Source organism: Pleurodeles waltl, chromosome 10 (genome assembly GCF_031143425.1).
Source record: "Pleurodeles waltl isolate 20211129_DDA chromosome 10, aPleWal1.hap1.20221129, whole genome shotgun sequence".
Taxonomy (NCBI): domain Eukaryota; kingdom Metazoa; phylum Chordata; class Amphibia; order Caudata; family Salamandridae; genus Pleurodeles; species Pleurodeles waltl.
In genome coordinates, this window is record NC_090449.1 from 1,008,856,449 (window position 1) to 1,008,875,793 (window position 19,345).

The 19,345-nt window shown below is 41.2% G+C and overlaps 1 long non-coding RNA gene across 1 annotated transcript in view; it reads left to right on the top strand.

Annotated features, from left to right (window-relative positions):
- The first annotated feature begins 4,885 nt into the window (after nt 1-4,885).
- LOC138262127 (uncharacterized) overlaps nt 4,886-19,345 on the top strand; it is a 204,367-nt gene continuing 189,907 nt past the window's right edge. The window contains exons 1-2 of the long non-coding RNA XR_011199201.1: nt 4,886-4,956; nt 7,607-7,687. This is a non-coding gene — a long non-coding RNA (uncharacterized lncRNA). The remainder of the gene's footprint in view (nt 4,957-7,606; nt 7,688-19,345) is intronic.

A 19,345-nucleotide genomic window follows, 5' to 3' on the forward strand; every position in this document is an offset into this window, starting at 1 on the left:
ATAAAAGTATTCCTCCACGTTGTGCCATGCTAAGGGCACCCCTGATGTGGCGGTAGATTTTGGCGCTGCCTCAGTGTAGTAATCATGACTACAAGTGTAGGTAAGGTAAAGATCTTATAATCAACATATAGACCACTGCGATGTCGCAGCTACCGGCTCAACCGTCCTCTTGACTCCGAGTGTCTCGAGCTCCTCTCTATCACGAGCTCGAGACGTAGAACCGGAGTCACGAGGACGCGGCAACACTACATTATCCTCTTTCCTTACAAACGAGTAAATCACAATTTAACCATTACTCAATAAGATAACAGTCTACAGAAAAACAATAACAACAAAAGAAATAAAAATAAATTTAAAGATACAAATTATGAAGAAAGATGAAACCAAAATCATAACTCAAATACATGTCACGGAATTAACGGTATCTCAAAGGTTTCACTCTTTGTCTGCCACTCCTGCGTACATAATGTTCAAAAACGACTTTATCAACATCCGTTGGATTCGTTTCATCAGTAACTGGTTCACTGTGAGATGGTTTGTTCAGACATTCCATAGAATGATCAGACTTCCACATTTTATTAGGAATTTCCTTGACTTTAACTACCCTGTCAACATTCCACCAATTCCGCAAATTAACCCTAACAGCATTACCACATACTTTGTCAATTATCAAGGGTTCTGAAAATCTCTTTTCTCCTTTCTTCCTGTGAACAGGAAGTTTGATTCTAATCTTGTCCCCTACTTCAAATTCATGGGAGTAGACCCTCTTTGATAAATCAAAGTATTCCTTCTGCTTTAATTGTGCCCTCCGGACATTATTTCTGACAGTATCATCAATTACACTCATATCACTTTGTTTCACCCACTTAGACATCCAACCGGGACAGATCCTTGAAGATGGCTTCCTTCCACGCAACAGTTAAAATGGAGAAACACCTGTAGAAGAATGGGGGATTGTGCGAGAAAACCAAAGCATAGTACGTACAGAAATTTGAACATTTGACTTGTTAGCAATAGCCCATTGTACACAATTCCCCAACACTCGATTCATGCGCTCTACAAGGCCATTGGTTTGAGGATGATATAGTGAACTCCTTATGTGTTTAACATCACCTTCTAGTAAAAATTCTTTAAATTCCTGACTAACAAATTGCACACCATTGTCAGAAACAATGGCCGAAGGGAACCCCTCCCGTAGAAATACATCTCTCAAGAATTCAATTACATTTTTTGATGAGGGTTCACCTATAAACTTGATTTCAGGCCACTTAGAATAGTAGTCAATTAAGACTACAGCAAATCTACATGGACTTGGCAAAGCATAGAAAGGACCAATAAGATCAATTCCCAGCTTTTCCCAAGGCCTAGCGGGTAGTTCAATAGGTTGTAACGGTGGAGTCCTCACCTTGAGCCCCTTTTCACAACTGTTGCAAATCACACATTCATCCACACAGACATCAACACAATGGTCCATTCCAGGCCACCAAAACGTTTCACGTAATCTGCGCTTGGTAAGTGTCCTGCCCAAGTGTCCCTCATGCGCAGCAGCAACTATCCTTTTCCTCAGGCTCTCCGGGGGAACAAATCTCTCACCCCTCATCAGAACGCCATCCTCAACTGACATTTCACCTGACACCTTGACAAAAGTTTGAAATTGAATAGGTACATTTCTTACTCTGGGCCACCCTTCTTTTATAAATTTCACAATTTGAGCCAACACCAAGTCTTTCGCCAATTCCCTTTTCCACTCACATTCACTTATTGCGCACATATCTTCCAGATCAACAGCTGCTATAAAACAATTATCAACATCATCTTCATCTTCATCCTCACCAACACTCACATCCTCAACCAGAGGAAATCTGGATAGAAAATCCGCTCTAACATTCTTGTTACCTGGAACATAACGGACTTCAAAATCATATTGCAATAATTTTGTGACCAATCTACAAATGTGAGGTGTTGATTCTCTGATTTTGTCTCCAGTCAGAATAGGAATAAGAGGACTATGATCTGTGCACAACACAAATTTGTTTCCCCAGATATACGGATGAAACTTCCTTATAGCCCACCAACATGCCAACAATTCTTTCTCAATAACAGAAAAGTTTAAGTCAGACCCTCTCAAAACTCTTGATGCATATCCCAAAGTTTTTTCCGTACCTTCTTTCACCTGAGTCAACACAGCACCCACACCGAAACTGCTTGCATCAACAGTTATGATACACTGCACGTCTGGATCAAAAGGTTTCAGGATTTTAGGCCCAACTAGTTGTGACTTAATCCACTCAAATGCTTCCTGACAATCCTTACTCCAAACAAAAACAACATTTTTCTTTAACAAATTCGTTAAGGGTTTAGTTTTAGTAGCGTAATCACTCATGAACCGTGAATAAAATTCACACAAACCAATAAAAGACTTCAATCCTGTTTTGTCTGATGGTGGAGAAGCATTCATAATCGCTTTGACCAACCCTGGTTTGGGTTCAATCCCTTGTTCAGAAACAACATGTCCTAAATATTCGACTCTATTACGCAAAAATTGGCATTTTTCACTTTTTAGAACCACTCCTTTCTCCTGCATGATTCTTAACACTTTCCTTACAATGTGATCATGTTCCTCTTTGGACGCTGCACGGATCAACACATCATCTTGAAATACAGCTACCCCTTTTATGTCCTTTAACATCTGAGACATTACTCGCTGAAAAACAGCTGCTGCTGAGGCTAACCCAAAAGGCATCCTGCAATACTGAAATGTGCCTAAAGGTGAAACAAAAGCAGTAAGATGCCTTGAGGCCGGGTCTAGAACAATCTGATGATATGCTGTAGCTAGATCCAACTTGGAAAACCATCTTGATTCACCAATAGTAGCCAGCATTTCCGTAATATTAGGTAAAGGATGCGAGTCTACCCAAATATGTTTATTCAAACTGCGCAAATCCACACATACCCTCAAATCGCCATTTTTCTTCCTTGCAATAACCAAGGGAGACAACCACAAAGAGGAATCTATAGGTTCAATGATACCTTTCATACACAAGTCCTTCAACTCCTTTTCCAATTTGTCTCTCACACTGAATGGTACACTCCTAAATTTGTGTTTCACTGGAATGGCTCCTTCTTTTACTTTTATCACATGAGCAAATCCTTCAATGGTGCCCAACGTTTCAGAAAACACCAAAGGAAAATCCTTTATCAGACTGGCTGCATAATCACCTGATTCTACAACAGATACCTGTTCCTTAGTGCCTGGCCTCAAAACCATTTGGAATAAACCTTGATGGAACCAACCTAAAATGTTTAGTCCCTTTATCGCCACATAAACTTTGCCAAAAATTCTTCTTCCCTTGAACTCAAGTACATCTTCGAAATAACCAGCCAATTCAATCTTTCTCCCTTCATAGGAGACAGGTGCTCTGTCAGGTGCACAGAGAGTTCTCTCTCCCCAAACCTCCTTGCACAGCTCTTGAGTAATCATTGTGATCCGAGCTCCAGAATCCACCAAAAGTTTGATCACTTTGTCACCAACATCAATTTCAACATAAGGATCCACACACCTAGTAGGATCTCCAGTTACTATGTGATCCTCTGTGACAATCATCACCATGTCTCTGAATTCTTCTTGGATTCTATCTACATCATTATCATCTACTTCTGTAACATACGCCACCCCTGAACCATTTGGAAACCCCCCTGAACCCTGTTGATAACCAACACTCATTGTGCCACTCTGACACACTTTGGCAAAGTGTCCAACTTTGTTGCACTTCCTGCATGTGGCATTCTTAGCAGGACATCCTCTGCCACTCTTAATATGGTTCAGATTACCACACCGAAAACAAATGTTGCTTTGCTTAAAAAATGGTTTGGAAAAAGTCTTAGTTGACTTTAACATTTTTCCATCCTGAGAATTCACCAATCCTATATTTTCTGTCGTTCTGGTTTCCAGTTCCTTCACAGACACTTTAGACGTCTCAATGCTCTTTGCCAATCGTAATGTCTCATCCAGTGACGGATTGCTCAAAGAAAGAAGTTTTTGTTGGATAGTCTTGTCCGTGCATTTAGCAATAAATTGGTCTCTGACCAGCTGGTCACTAAACGCCTGAAATTGGCAATTAGCTGCAAGTTTTCTCAGTGCTGATACAAAGGTATCCACGTCTTCACCAGGATTTTGTTCTCTTTTGAAAAACTTGTGTCTAATAACGACTAAACTGGGTTGTATGTCAAACCTCAGTTCCAATTTTTTTACTGTTTCGGCATACTCATCAATCTCTTCTCCTTCTTCCAATACCAAGGCAGGAAGATATTTAAAAACAGATCTCCCTTCAAATCCCAAGGAATGGAGTAAAATAAAAATTTTTATTTCAGGACGGAAGCGTGCTGCACCAATTGCTCCTAAGTACATCTCAAATGCATCATACCAATTTTTCCATGGAATTGGAGGGTTACCCGGTGTTTCCAAAAAAAATGGAGGTGGATTCACAGACTGCATTCTTAAAACAGTACAAGTGCAGAAGGTAAGTAATATCACAGGGTGTGTGACGCAGAAGACAATGAAAGCTGAAGAAACCCAGCCACAATTTTTACTTAACCTTCTTTACTTTTACGCCAGTATCAATATAAGATCCACAGCAGATCACAGTTAAAAGAACACTGAAGTTTCCTTGTAATATAAGCAGCAAACAAAAAAAACGAACTGTCAAAAATTATTTTCCTCCTTAAATTCAAAGTGCAGTACCTCTTAATTCCATGAGATGGCAGAGTTGGACCAAAAATTCAAAGTAACTGCTTCAGCTCTTCTTGAAAACAAAAATAAGTAACCAATCATGAGCTCAGATTGACGTTATTATTACTAGCTGTACTTCCTGCTTGGTTTTGACGAGGAAAATGGGTCCGATGCAGCGGTCTACTCGTCGCCAGAAATACTTGTAGTAATCATGACTACAAGTGTAGGTAAGGTAAAGATCTTTTAATCAACATATAGACCGCTGCGATGTCGCAGCTACCGGCTCAACCGTCCTCTTGACTCAGAGTGTCTCGAGCTCCTCTCTATCACGAGCTCGAGACGTAGAACAGGAGTCACGAGGATGCGGCAACACTACACTCAGGTTTAAGAAATCTTGTGAATCTGGGGCAGCATCAAAATGCAATGGGTGTTGCTGTGGAACGCCCACAGCAACACCCATTGCACGCCCCTTCCACGCAAATTGTGCATGTGAAGGGGGCCGTATCTACAAGGTGGCGATAAGCCACAAAAAGTGGCTTGACACTGCCTTGTAAACACGGCGCAGTGTACAGCACCACCAGAGCATCACAAAAAGTGATGCTCCAGTGGCACTAGGTGCTTTTAAATATGCCCCTTTCTGCTCTCACACTGAAAGTGTTTGTGGCCGGTGCTGCGCCGTCAGTGGTTCGTTTCTCCTCAGTGCGTGTCTTTGCAGACCTGCGTGGCAGAGGAGAGGGTGGTTGACACCAGAACAGCTCCACTCTGATTCTTCCACCCCCTGCAGGTCTGTAGTAACTCATCGTAGGTGGGAGAAAGCAATCGAGACTGTAAACCACCATTCCGGAGTCGCTCTCAGGTGTCCGTGGACCCAGGTGAGGTGGCAGAATAAAGGGGAAACCAGTGCTTCTACAGGATGACCTCAGAATAGTGGTTAACCACTTTGTGACATCACAGCAGTAATAGTCAGATTTCGATTCAGTTATTCACACTAAAGTGTTCCAGTGGAAGCCACATAGAACAAATGAACAACCCTTGCCAGCCATGCCAAGGGGTGATAATTTGGAAGCATAGCGGGGCAGGCGCACACTAACTTTCACGATTCCGGAAGCACACACTTCATTCACAAACATACACACTCCAATACTCGAGAAACAACCATTACAAAACAATCTTAACCACGCAATACATTTACCACACAGTACTTCTACGCATAAGTCTTAACCACTCATGTCACTACCACTCAAACCCCTTTACCAGACATGTTGTTACAATGCATGCCTTAACCACGCATCATGCTTTTACCACGTATTACTGGATAATTAGTTACCTGAGTATGTAGGTAAGTATATCGTATATTAATTTGTATAATAATAATATTTGTAATTAAAAATTTGTTTTAATACCTGAGTATTAATGTGTAAATATTAATATATATTGCATTTTATTTTGACAATATTATTATATATAACTTTTGGGGATGGGCGGCAAGGGATATAAGGATATTTGGTGGGGAAGTGTATTAATACCTAGGCATTAATTTTAATACCTGAGTTTTAATTTATAGACATTAAAATATGTGATTTCAAGTAATGGTATTAGTTTTAAAAATATTTACAAGGGTGTAACACACACCTTTCGGGATGGGATACAATGGATTTTGGGATATTGGGTGGGGAAGAGTAAACATTCACAGGTATGAGATTAGATAGCTGAGTATTAATTTACAAACATTAAAATATATTATTTAAAGTATCATAATTATTATTCAAATTCCTTTTAAGGGTGTAACACACATATTAGTGACAGGGATATAGGGGCATTGGTGAGCAAGCCTATTAATACTCAGGTAATAGTTTGAACACCCGAGCATTATTTCATATAATAATACAATATATTACATACATAATATAATAATTTACTTAAAGCATTTCTCAGGATGAAACGCACAGCTTTAGGGATGGGACACGAGGAATATTGGTGAATTGGTTGGAAAAGTAAGTCTATTAATACTCAGGTATCACTTTTAATATCTCAGTATAAATTTATGAACATTGCAATATATGTCTTAAAGTATTTAATTATTAATTTAAATTATTTTAAGGGTATCACACACTGGATGCAAAGGATGTAGAGGTGTGGGGTGGGAGATACTCAGGTACTAATTTTTATACCCGAATATTAATTTATAAATACTAAAATATATAAAGTAATATCTTATTTTAAATATATTTCTGAGGCTGTAACATACACCTTTAGGGGCGGGATGCAAGGGATATTGAGGTATTGGGTAGAGACATGTATTAATACTCAGGTATTACTTTTAATACTGAACATTCATTTTTAAATATTCAAAATATGATTTAAAGTAATATAAATATGTATTTAAATTATTTCTAAGAATGTAACACACACCTTCAGGGATGGGATGCAAGCGATATAGGGGTATAGGGTCGGGAAGTGTATAAATACTCAGGTATTAATTTTAATACCAGCGTATTAATTTATCAACATACATTTAATATTTATTGAATAATATAATTAATTTTAAAATGAGTAATACTTTGTAAAAATCTTAAATATTTTTAAAGTAAAACAACATTAAAAATAAAATTTAGAAACATTAAACATTTTGTATTATTTTTAATTAGAAAGGTAAATAACCACACCATGTTGATTATTTAAAAATGTATGGATATATTTCATAATGTTGTCAAAATAATTTGTATTAAGTACCAAATAATATAACATCTTTCAATAATATAGCAGTTGTTTTAAAAAATGAATAACAAATATTTTTTATAAGTTTTAAATTTCTTTTTCACGGTTTTCTAGTGACTTCAATAGGAAATGTCGATCTTTTTTTCTTTTTACTTTCAGTCTTGACGTTAGCGGTTTTGCGTTTGTTTCTGTCAGTGGAGCATTGCGGTCAAGCTTTATGCAGGGGAGAGCTGCAGTCAGGTAAGATAAGTTTACTTAACTTTTTCTTAAGATATAGCTGTTTATTTTTAACATCCCCATGCAGGTAGTGTTTGTGTGCCCATATCGAGATGATTGTTTTTTTTCAAATTAGGATTTAAAAAGGTTAAAAAAATGGTTTGAATTTTTTAAAATTTATTTGGAATTAAAGTAACATTTCACTTTTTTAGCCTCGCTTTAAAAAAAAAAAGTTTTGTGAATTTTGAAGACAAAGACCATGTAGGTACTGAGGAAACTCAGGTGCTCATTACGACTTCGGCGGTCTTTTCGCAAGACCACCGAAGCCGCAGGTGCCAAAAGACCGCCAGTGCTGGCAGTCCGAGTCGGAATACCAATAGCGTTATTATGGCTACTACAGGGCTGGAGGTGTTCACCTTCGGCCCAGCGGTCTGACGGTCCTGGTGGTATGGGCAGCGTTAAGGCGGTTTGGCTTTGGCCAAACTGCTGAAGTTGTAATATGGCAGTCGTAACCGCCGGCCCGGCGGCGGTAAGACTACCACCGCGAGTCTGGCGGACCAAGGACATTCAGACTCATAATGAGGGCCTCAGGATTCGTGGATGGATTTCTATTGGACTTTTTCTTGGAATTTATTTTTGGAGATTGGATGTGCCTTCTGGAATGCTTTTAAAACTTTTTTGTACACTTGGGAATTTGTTTTGGAATTGCTTTTGTGTTTTACCTTTTTGTGGAATGTCAATCTGTGGAGCTTTGGAGATTTAAAATAAAAAAGTTTTATGGAGCCATATTTTCAATGCAAAGCCCACATAGTTTCTGGAGCAACTCAAGATTTGTGGATGGATTTCCAATGGAAAAATTCTGGGAATTTTGTTTTGCAAATGTATTGTGCTTTCTGGAATGCTTTTAAAACTTTAAAGTATTTTCAGTATTTTGGTTTTAGAATTGCTTCTATTTTTTGTCGATTGTCAATCAGTGGAGCTTTGGAGAATATTTTTTTGCAAACAAAGTTTCTGGAATTGGGCTGTGGATGATGGTTTTACTCTTTTGATTAGTGAACTACTTAAGACTTTTGGTGGCAGGTGTATGGAAATATCACCAGGAGTTGAAAAAAAGAAGAAAACTACAGGAAGGAACTCTATTTATTCTTTAAATTTGTTAAAAAAAATAATTAGTAAGTGTGGGTAAAACAGGCAAGTAATTATACAGGTTGTTAGTATATGTTGGACATGTAAGATGTTTGCAGTATAGTCCAGGTAGATTGCAGCTCTCATCAAAGAAAATTGATGGATTTTGGCCAATAGTCTTTCAGACATTTCTTTACCTTTTGAAACATGAGGGTTCAGACTACTTGACTAGGACTATGCCATTTCCACTTCCTGGAATCTTTCTTCTTTCTTCAAAATTTCCAAGAAATTATAAAGGTTATTGTGAGATCTCCCAACTGATGTTTAAAAGAATTGTGCCATCTCCATTTGGCAGTGTTTGTCTTTGCACCACCCTTTAAGCAGGTTGAGTAACAGTTCCACCAGTCAGTGGGAAACCTTGGCTTTCTGCTGTGACCCAATCTTCTTAGATGGACAATTCATGTGTCCTCAAAGTAATTTAGGATTAGAGCCATTTTTTCCTCGTTTTGAGTAAACAATTCAGAATCTGTAATTGATTTGTAGAACGCATTTACACTCTCAGAGGGTACAAAACACAAATCTCAACTCATACTGTAGTTTACTGCTTGATATGCACTCTTCAACTAAGGATGTTTTTTTAAATTTTATGCCAATTTGCCTAGGAAAAGTGAAAAAAAATCCTTTAATTTGGGTTTCAGGGTACATTTTAATTATAGTAATAATTATTTTCAATTCAAAGTCAATTATAGCCTTTTTAGGACTTTCATTCATAGTTGTGGCTCTTTTAACTGATAAAAATTCAGTCTATGTTGAGGATTGCTTATCAGGCAGTACATTGTACACTAATGGGACAATTGTGTGATTTATGTTAGCATGAATAGTGTGACATTTCACTATTCTCAAGGGTTACTAAGTAATGGGTTGTGCTGAATAATGGTATTCTTTTGAGAGGGTTTTCATTGTCACAGAGGAAGAAAGGTTCATTAGTATAAGAAACTGTTAGTTCAGGGGGTTGTTAATTTCTCTTTAGGTATTATGTGCCTGTTTTTGCCTCTTCACCATTCTCCTCAAACTGGGTATCCTGGGCATACTTCTTGCTATATGCGTGGGGATGTTGTGGGCTACCCCCCTCAAAACTGAGCTGCAGGGTTGATTAGAGGCTGAAGCTATCAGTTTTATTTGTTGCACATTTTCTCTGACTGCAATCTTCATTGCAGAGAAAGAACGGTTATGCTCTGTGGTCCATTCGACAGTGTCACCCAGAGTAACCACTCTGCCTTTGCAAAGGGTTGAAAAATACTGCACACACCTCCAATGGCTCAAGGGCCCAGTTAGTCTTTCCTTACAATAAAGAAAGCCACCATATTTCAGTGCCCTATTTCCTTTCCAAGACTGGACATACTTAGCCTGGTTTCTGTTTGCCATTGTGCAGTGATCTGTAAATATATAATAAATTTGAATGTTATAGTCTAAAACTATGCTTTGTTGTGTATGTGAACAATGTACATGTTGAAGGATAAAGAATTGATTGATTAATAGAGATACCGTGCTGAGGCTGAAAAAAAAGTTATTACTCCATTGGAAAATGAGAGCATTTTAAATGTTATTCTTTAATGCTTGTTGGAAAATAAGTTGTTATAGTTGGTTAGGAATTGCATTTTATTGTGTATTTACCTGAGACGGGTTTTATGGCTTCCTAAACAGTTTTTTTTGTTGCTTGGTGATTTTTTGTTTTGTTTTTTTCAGTGGCTGGATTGTTTTTTTTCACATTTGGTGGATTGTTGGTTTTTCCCTGGTTTCCACTTCGATCTTTTGAGAAATTTGAAAAAAGAGAGGTCAATTGATTGATGTACAGCAAACCTCTCTGGTTTATTTACAATTTTCACCAATGTACCTGTTAAAAGAAAATAGATTTTTATGGTTGTTTGTAATGTTGTTGGTTTTAATCGTGAGAAAAAATAACAATAACATGGGTTTTATTCTTTGAAGCTTGTAAAAAAGAAAGCTTTAATATTTGGTTATGTATATATTTTAACAGAATATTTACCTGAAAATGTTTTAATCTTTGTATGCAGTGTTTTTAATAGAATCTGATCAACTTGTTTTTGTCCAATTGGAGTTTCCCAAAACAGTTTTTTGGTTTGTAGAGACTTTTGGGGGGTAAAAGGTAAGTATTTGGTGGTGGTGAAACATTAGTGAGTTTGCCCCCCAGTCACTGTACAGCACCTTCCCTGAGGTAAGTACCCGGTGGAGTTAGAATTGTAATTTCCCCCCCAGTCACCTTCCAGCAACTTCCCTGAGGTCAGTATCCGGTGGACTTAGAATCGTAATTTTGCCCCCCCAGACAGTGTCCAGCACCTTCCCTGAGGTAAGTATATGATGGAGTTAAAATAGTAATTTTGCCCCAGTCACTGTCCAGCACCTTCTCTGAGGTAAGTACCTGGTGGAGTTAGAATAGTAATTTTTCCCCCAGACACTGTCCAGCACCTTCCCTGAAGGAAGCAGTCAGACAGAGTTAAAATAGTAATTATTCACTTCAATACCTGTCATGCAATGTTGTTGTTTTTTACAAAAAATTATAGGTTAATTCTATTTTTTTAAATCAAAAAAACCTTTGTAGATTAACTTACATAGGCCCTCATCACAAGTCTGGCGGTCACTAGACCGTGACCGTCAGTCTCATGGTGGTGGTCAGGGCCGCTGCTGCTACTGTGGCGGTACGACCCGGCGGTCCAACCGCCAGGGTACCGCCGTCTCTGCCAGGATCGGTGATGGGCTGATGGTGGCTGAGATCGGAATCAGCCAGGACGAAGCTGCACGCACCCCCTGCCCAGCACCCTCGCAATGCTCACAGTGCTGTGCAGACAGCGGGCTACAGCATTGCCACCAGCTCGATTACGAGTCGGCAACAATGCTGTTGCCACTTTCCCACTGGTCTGACTGGCGGAAACCCTGGCTTCTGCCCATCAGCCCAGCGGCAAAGTCAGAATAGGTCCGGCGGGGAGGTTGCCAGTAAGGCAGCAACCTCCCCATTGGAAGATCAGTGGACAGGTTTTCCCGTCCGCCGAACTCATAATCAGGCCCATAGTTAGGACTCCAGTAAAGTTAGTTGAAATAAGCTGTGGAGCTATTCTGAATAATCTGTGTGAAATTAAAAGAACAATGTTATTAATAATTGTTTTGGGGATTTGGCTGCGTAACATTAAGGATGTTTAATGTGAACATTGTACTTACTTGTGTGGATAGATAGCAGTGTGTGAACAACAATCTGGCCTCCTTTCGTTCTCTCCCAGGTGTGTGTGATTATGACTGAAGTCAGTGTACCACTGAGCACAAAATGGTGGATGGCTGAATGTATACATTTTTTTGGTGTATTCGATAATTCATAATCAAATATGTTTTGGAATGTGTTGTTTCAATGTGGTTTAGATTCTGACTGAACCTATATTTCATTTGTTTGGTGTGAAAAAATGTTTTTGACCTTCTTTACAATTTGCAACAGACATCCTGGTTGGGGACAATGTACATAGATGTGGTTGAAATGAAGGAAGGACTAATGTAGAGATGGAAAAAATGTAGAACTGTTTATTAATTGTTTCAATGTTCATATGTATTTTGAAATATTAATTTATTATACAAAATGTGCATGAACATTTCCTGTAGGGCTTTTTTAATTGTGTTGGGTCGATTTATACTGGATTTTGTTTTACTAGTAATGTAACTTTTTCCATCTAGAACATGGTAATAGTATACATGGTAATGGTATGCTTGGTAAATGGTACTTATAATTCACCCCTGTGAGCGTGCGTGCTAATGACATGCATGGCAAAGACATGCATTGTAGTGATACATGTGGTGTAAAACCTGCATTGTAAAGGAATGCACGGTAATGGCATGCGTTGTTCTGTCATACAGCATACATACTCACACCCATCCATTCACAAGCACACACATGCGCATATATTCACACCCATCCATTCTTAAGCAGACATGCATGCACATACTCACATCTATCCATTCACACACACATACACACTCACTGGTTCACAGCACACGTGCAAATACATGTACATTTATACATACACACATTCAAACATTCAATAAGGCCTTTACCATGCTGCGGCGGTGAACGCAGGACTAGCAGGTGGAGATATTTTTAAGCACAATAACTCAGGAAGGAGCTGGAGCCTTCACATCAGAAAAAAATGAAGATCCCGCTGCCTCCTCTCATTGGCTGCCCCTGTTATGGTGACAAAGTTGGCTGGGGTTACCTTGTTAAAGGTCATGGGGTGGTTACCCATGGTATGAAGTTGATTCACATTTATTCAAGTGTGTCAGGTCTTTCATAAGAAACTAACATGAACTATTACACACTAATTTAGGTGGCATGCTTCATGATAGGGTTATCTCATCCACCTGACAGTCTGTTAGAGGGCAGATGGGCTCGTCGCTATGAACAAGAGCACCTAGGTGGTTGTGATGAGCTCACCACTTGATGAGCTCACCACTGAGGTCAGGGATCTACACACAATGTTAAAAAACCCTTACAGTACAGCTCTTCCTCTATAATTTATTCTGTGCATATTACTGTGGGATGTTTGAAAACCCAATATTAGGGAATGTAGAGGTTGGAACAGATCCCTTGCCTCTTAAGTCTACATGTTTCCCCAGCTTCTTATCCATTACTAGTGGGTCTGTTCCTTTCCTCAAGACCGAGATCCCTGGTATAACAACTCTCATTCACACTCGTACATTAACTTCCTTACAGTTATAACCTTGTTATGGGTCAGCCAATGACAGGAGAATATTTTCTAACTCATCACAAAGTAGGTCAGGCTCTCCAGGTGATTGTGGATTCATGAAAATGTGTATTGGGGATCTGATGACGTACACTACACTCCTAGCTTCTCAGAAGATCACAATGTCTTTGTCCGTGTCCTGTGGCTTTCCGAATGAGAAAGTTGTTCCAGTTATTTCACATTAGGATGTGCATACCTTGGTGATGGAGTTTGTCGTCAATATTTTCTTGCATTCTATAAGGTATGGGTGCCTCAGAGCTGTACAACTAGCACTTAGACAGATCTCCTTTCATATGATCTAAGCTTGAATCTGGTCTGTGGGATCAGCTTTGCCTTGCTCAATCTTAACCTAAGGTTAGGCAAATAGCTTTGAAATTAAGATGAAGTGTTTTGGAGCCACGGCCCTCTAGACCTTTTAAAACGGTGCGGAGAAGATCACATTTTCTATTTTGTGTCACATGAAGCCAATAAAATACTTCGGAGGCTGGGCTAATGCAGGCTGATTGCTGTAGGTTGAGATACATTTTGACATCTTGGTTTTGCAACCGCTGCAGCTTCACAATCTCTTACAGGATATTACATCACCAATGTTGCACTAGTCAAAGCCGTGGCCATTCCAATCCTGTGAGTTAGTTTATACAAATTCAGCTGTCCAGGGTCTGTGTGGAAGCTTGTTCAATTGTTTTTATTTAAGACATGGGGTCATTAGCAAGACCACCTACTCACCTACCTTCATATTAGCAATTAGAACCTCCTCATTGGTACCCAGTACCTCCCTAAATGTCCACTATAACTTGACCAATTTCTATATTCTCATCTCCCAGCAGAGGACAATGAGTGGGTTTTGCAACACAAACTGATTCAAAGACAGAACATGTACTTGCACCATTCCATAGAGAATCTTTTGTGTGGATGTCTGTTTCTAAAACCAGAATTCTTCCTCCCCATGCAGCGAGCATTATAGACAGACTGATACCTGATGGCCTATTCTGAAACCAGCATTCAGTAATAACACCAACTGGGGGAGAACAACACTGGAGATTATGGAAACAACTCACTATGAGTAAAAGACCAATTCCACATGCACGTTACAGCATCTGATCAAATTGAAATATTGGGAATGTGAAACTTTCTATCCATTTTATGATTTCCACATGGACATTCACCATGAAAGTGACCATCAGTCACATATCCCCATTCATTTGAATAGTCTAAGTAGTATTACACAGGAATACGGTGCCCAGAGCACACAAGGGACTGAAACAAACATCAATAAAATAACCCCTGGTAACTTTACAAGGACCCTAAAGGAAGCTCAATTTAAATTTAAATTGCTGTCAGACATAAATTGAAGTAGCAGCAAGAACCTTCTCACAGACCAGTATGAACATGTGTTGGAGGAATTTAAATCAGTGGTGCACTGCAGTGACGTAATAAAGACATTGCAACCCCCTCAGTGCAAGGGGGCCCCAGAGCTCCAGGGGACTGCCTCTGCACATCACCCTGGCATTGGTGCTCCTGAGTGAGTCCGGAAAGGGACCCCTCAATGTTCTTTGCAGGGGGGGCCCTCAAGTGTTGTTACGCCACTTGTGGACTGAGAGCTAAAAGAACCTTTTGAACATGTGTTCACACCACATCCATAGAGTATGGAGATAGTGAGTCTGACCATCTCAGGAAGGATTTGAGGAGGCAAACTAAATTCAGGTCTATAGGAACATTTTGTGTGAACCCCCAAAGCTGTTTTTCATACTGAAAAGCAGATGATCTCTCTGTCCACCCACAGTGTCCTGCCCACTGGTCCTCAGCCTATCAGGAGTTTCCTGGTGTCCCTTATGGCCAACCCAGCTATGATATAGGTTCTACACTACAGTAGAATGGGGAATAGAGGCAAAACTAAAGAGCATCCAAGAGGTGAGCCTTGAACCTCATCTCAGTAAGAAATTATTCTTAGTAACCCACTTTATTCACAAGGAAGCTATAGAGAAACCTAAAAAATTTAGCACTAGGACTGACAATGACGTTTACTTCAGCATCAGGAAAGGCAGAAAGTGACAAATCTAATCAAATAAAGAAAGGTTGTATCAACATCAACAAATGGAGCAGTACGATCACAGCATTGGAGAGGGTGAAGTGTATGAGATTCTTCATGCGGGGCGCCGAAGGCTGTAACATATTGCCTCTAGCTTAAAAATGTGAAAGTATAGCTAATGACACTTGGAGCGCTTATACTGCCGCACACACACAACTCTCCTGAGCCAAAAAGCAACAATCTAATGACCAGCTCATCAGTCAGAAGCCCCCTGAGAATTGATTGTCTGAGTTATAGAAACAGCACACCCTCAAGAGCCAGGGGGCAAGATTGTCTGACTCACTAAAAACCAATCCCACATGATGTGACATCAAAGACCATTACTTCACAAAGTAATGTATCTCTGCTGAATACACCAAGACTGGAAAGATCTAAAATTGCTGCCAATGCTTGAGAGGGCAATATCACGAATCCTATTGTTTACCATATCCTAGCCATGCTCTCACCATAAGCAATAATTTTCTAAAAAATACTCCTTTTGCATCTCTATGATTGGACCAACAAATAGGTGTTTCCTCCGATTTAGACCGGATTTTGGAAAAGTGTGCCCTTGATGCACAACACTCTTTAGCTGGTAAATCCTAGGGGTGCAGCACAGTGCCACTCCACTGTGTATAGAGTCTTTGACACTTAGGACCAGTTGTTAATTTTAACAAAACTGTCATCAATTTCCTGCCAACTACCCATGATTTCCACTTTTTGCCAACAACAACAACTGGTCTATAATGACCGGCAGCTGTAACATTACCACCCAGGATTTGGTCAGAACTGCAGTCGCAAAACAGCTGGAGACTGGACAATTACATCTAAAAACATGAACTTTGCACTTGTATAGAGCACTACTCACCTGTTAGGGTCCCAAGGCGCTGTACGCATACCGCTGTGGAACCCCTCCTGGCTTTTCCCTGTGAGGTGCCCACTCCTGTGCAACCCCCAGGGTGAAGCCAGGCATCCAAGAACTGTCAGGGCCATTGTGGAGATTAAGCAAGCTATTGCCCAGAGTTACAGAGTGGGACCCATTAATTAGATCAGGCGCTGAGGCAAGAATTATCTGGTCCAAGGGAATTGAGCCCAAGACCTGCCAAGGTGGGAACTGAACCCTAGTCCCAGGCCAGATCTCTGCAGCAGGGTCGGTTGCTCTAACCATTGTGCCACACTTCTCCATCTGATTCTTTAAACATTGGTTATAAAACCTGGATCCAAGGACCATGTCTCACTATTCTGCAACTCGTCCCTCTAGTTGAAAATTAACATACAAAGAATGACATAAAAGAAAATATCAAACTAACCAGATCTGACCTTATCGTATACATACTGCAGGATTAACCCCCATCATATCTAATACATTTGTATGAGATGCATCTGTAGGATACAAAAATATGTGAGACTAAGGATGGGACCAACAGCTCTATATGCAATATCACTGGATTATGGCAGAAAGTACAAGTTACTTACCTTTGGTAACAAAATATCTGGTAGAGACATATTCTAGTTGCAGATTCCTTACCTTAGAATTTTCCCCAGACGTCAGACTGGATCTGGAGATTTTTCTTCGAGCAATACCCTTGCACGTCGGTAGGTGGCGTCGGTCGACTCTGTGGGCATCGTTGTCACTGTGATGAAGTTGGGAGTAGTACATAGACGCTGCCTCAGCGCAGTGATGTCAGTTTCTTTTAACGAATTTCCACGCCAAAGCGCAGAGCCGCTAAGAACACTGAGATTGGTGCACCAGAGCTAAGAACCTGAAGGGGGAATCCCTGTCCCTATAAATCAGTTTGCAAGTGGGGAGGATGGGTGGGTTGATAAGGAATCTGCAACCTGAATATGTCTCTACCAGATATTTCATTACCGAAGGTAAGTAACTTGTACATCCGATAGAGACTTCTAGTTGCAGCTTCCTTACCTTAGCAGAGATACCCAAGCAATGCCATCCTCGGAGGTGGACTGCGAACCAAGTTCATACTAGAAAGTCCTGCAGGACCAAACAACCAAAGTAGCCATCCTGACAGACCTGACTGTCCATGCAGTAGTGTTTAGCAAATGTGTGCAGGGACGCCCACGCAGCTGCCTGGCAGACATCCAGGACATGAACTCAGCGTGCTAACGCAGTGGAAGCAGCAGTCGCTCTGGTGGAATGAGCACACAAGCCCTCAGGGGGTTGCTTCTTGGCCAAAGCGTAGCACATCATGATGCAAAAAAGAGCCCATCGAGAGATGGGATGTTTTTGCACCGCCTTCCCTTTCTTCGCACCCACATATCTGACAAAGAGTTGATCGTCCACCGGAAATCTTTGGGACGATTAAGATAGAACGTGAACACTCTTTTTGGGTCCAGATGGTGGAGTCTCGCCTCCTCATGGGACAGATGTGGGGGGCTGATCTCCGCCTCTCCCATGTTTCCGAACCAACCCAGAAGCGATGCATCTGTCACGATAGAGAGATCTGGTTGGGGAAGGGAGAGGGCTTTGCCATGGACCCAATGCAGATTAGAAAGCCACCACTGCAGGTCTTTTGCAGTCCCCTCCAAGATCTGGACCATGTCGGAGAGATTTCCCTGATGCTGCGCCCACTGGAACTTCAAGTCCCACTGCAGAGCCTGCATATGCCATCTGGCATGTGGTCACTAGCAGGATGCAGGAGGCCATGAGGCCCAGCAGCCTCAGAATCAGTCCCACCGAAACCCAAGAAAGTGGCTGAAAGATCGGAATCATAGCCTGAATATCTTGGACTCGCTTTTTGGGAGGATAAGCCCAAAATGCACTGTGTCCAGAACAGCTCTGATGAAAGGGAGCGTCTGAGAGGGAGTTACGTGTGACTTGGCATGTTTATAGTGAACCCCAGCATGTGCAGGAGGCTCGCCTTAGTCTGAAGGAGGGAGAAAACTTTCTGGGGTGAGTCCACCTTCAACAGCCAGTCGTCGAGGTAGGGGAAGACTGAGACCCCTAACCCGCGCAGATGAGCTGCAACCACCGCCATCGCTTTCGTGAACACCTGAGGGGAGCTGGTAAGGCCGAAGGGGAGCACGGTAAACTGATAGTGCTCGTGACCTACCACGAATCGTAGGTAACGTCTGTGGGCAGGCAGGATGGGGATGTGGAAATAAGCGTCCTGTAAGTCCAACGCTACCATCCAGTCTGCTGGGTCCAAGGCAGACAGAACCTGAGCCAGGGTGAGCATTTTGAATTCCTCCTTCTTGAGGAAATAGTTGAGGTCCTGAAGGTCTAGGATAGGACGTAAGCCCTTGTCCTTTTTTGGCACCAGAAAGAAGCAGGAATATCAACTACGGCCTACTTCTGGCACAGGGACATTCTCTATAGCTCCCTTTGCCAAGAGAGCTGGGACTTCCTGGCGGAGAAGTGGCAAATGATCCTCCGGGAGTTGGCGGAGTGATGCAGGCATGGCCAGTGGGGCAGATTCGAAAGGGACGGAGTAGCCCTTTCGAACGATCTGCAAAACCCACCTGTCCATAGTGATGGATTCCCAGTGCGGCAGGTGATGGCGAATCCTGCCGCCAACTGGATGGGAGTGAGGGGACAGACTAGGAGGGTTTGGAGGCTGCAGCGGGGGCAAAGGTGGACTGGGCAGACCTCTGGTTCCCTGTCCCACGTCTACGTGGGATTCCGCGTCCCTGGCCCCACAGCGGCTGAACAGCATGGGTGGCACAGTGGCT